This window comes from Vidua chalybeata, chromosome 1, assembly GCF_026979565.1.
Source record: "Vidua chalybeata isolate OUT-0048 chromosome 1, bVidCha1 merged haplotype, whole genome shotgun sequence".
Classification (NCBI taxonomy): domain Eukaryota; kingdom Metazoa; phylum Chordata; class Aves; order Passeriformes; family Viduidae; genus Vidua; species Vidua chalybeata.
In genome coordinates this window covers 121918757-121920662 of record NC_071530.1, presented here as the reverse complement: position 1 = coordinate 121920662, position 1906 = coordinate 121918757, and positions in this window count along the sequence as shown.

Genomic DNA, 1906 nt, shown 5'->3' with positions numbered 1-1906 from the left:
TGGTTGTGAAGCTTCTGGCCAGAGGAGCTGCTGACAGCCTTTATATGTTACAGCCTGTGCGAGCCAGTCCGGGCAGCGTCCCGGCGGGTCCCGCTCAGCCGAAGCGGGCGGGAGGGGCTGTGCGGAGCACACGGCAGCCATTGGGTGGCACCCCAGAGGGTGGGTGCTGTGGGGACTCAGTCACACCCCTAGCTGATGCAGCACAAAGAGGCAGCGTGCAAGACTCTCTACTCGGCATTTCCTACCTCTTTTTTTCCCTCCGTGGCTGGTTTTTTTTTTTTTCCTCTTTTCCCGAGCATCATGCTGGCTCGGGAAGTGCTGTTTCACGCAGCTCCACGAGCCCCCACGGCGCAGCGTGGAGCACAGAGTTTGCAAACCTGAGTTTGTTGTTCCGGACACAGGAAGCGGAACCCGTGCACCGCCGTGCCCCCGGCCCGGGCCGGCCCGACCCGTCCCAGCAGCGCGGTGTCCCCGCCGGGCAGCGGGCGAGCGGCAGCCCGGGCGAGCGGCCCCGCTCCATCTATCTCCGGCACGGCAGCTGCCCGAGGGCTGGTCCCCCTCCGCTCGCCCTCTTCTCCTCCTCCCTCGCCCTCTGCCCTCCGAGGCACCGGCAGAGCTCCGGGCGGTCGTGGCTGTCCCAAAGCAGTTACCTGAACGTGTGCCAGTGGGAAGCTACGGGAGCGGCGGGACCGAAAGCTCCCGCCGCTGCCAGGGAGACATCTGTTTCCCATCAGCTAGCCTATAGCTGGAATTCTTTAAGCACAGAATGGTCCAGCCACTCACACAGCAGAGCTGAGGGCATAACACTGAGGCCATGACGAAAGCGAGCAGAGAAGCAGCAGCAGCCAGCAATTGTGTACTGGGGGCAGCGTATGGGAGCTACTCGGTGTCAGGCTGACCCCTCCACCAGGGCTGGGCGACCTGGGTCAGCCCGTGAAATGAGGCCCTTAAAAGTGCCACTGCACTGTTTTGTGACATCATAAAGGAGCTAGGAAAGGGAAACACAACAGGTTTGATATTACACCAAAACTTACGAGTGCTTGAAAGTTTCGGTAGCTCTGTTAGAGAAGCAATATGGGATTTAAGTATTAAGGAAGTGCAGTCCAGTAGTTGGAGCACAGGGCTGGAAGCCAACACTCACGCTCTCCTTTTGGCTCTGCTGCTCACTTGCTGTGTGGCCTAACCCAAACCATTTAATCTCTGTGTGCAATCTCTACAACAGTATAATAGTCTTCTACAGACATGTCATAAGGATCAAATGACTGGTGTTTGATAGTGTACTTTGTGATGAAAGGTGTTAAGTATAAAGTATCATAATTAGTTACATTACTGTATGCATGCGCAGCCTGTCCAAAACTGCTACTTAAGCTGCAGGTATTCCTTTGCATGATTATACAAGAAACTTGAAGACATAATATGTCCTTGCAAGACTAGATGTTGGATGATTCGTTTCATTCAATTTTCTTTCTTCTGAAATGAAGTTCATATTTGTTTGTGTTAATGTCAGGAACTGTCTCCCCATTGTTTGAATACAATAAGAATTCTCAGCTCCTTTGAATTGCCGCAGGTCCTTTGATTTCATCTGAGCTGCAATAAGTTATCAAAGGGAAGACACCAGCTTAACATGTCAGGAAGTTCAGAGGGTAGATTTTACTAGTTAGTTACATTTTAGAGTGCTATAATTATTTCCTCATACCTCATGGTAGTACTTGGAGGCTCTTAGGATACAGGGCACTATACAGAACAGCAAGGATATACAAGCAAATGTGAAATAGCCATAGCTTTCACATCTGTGTAACTGAGCTGTACTTCCCTACAAACAGACCAGTTTAAGAGAAAATTCTTTTATTTCTCTTACCATCTAATTAATTGTTTCCATGTCAACAAGCAGTCAGTGCAACTACTC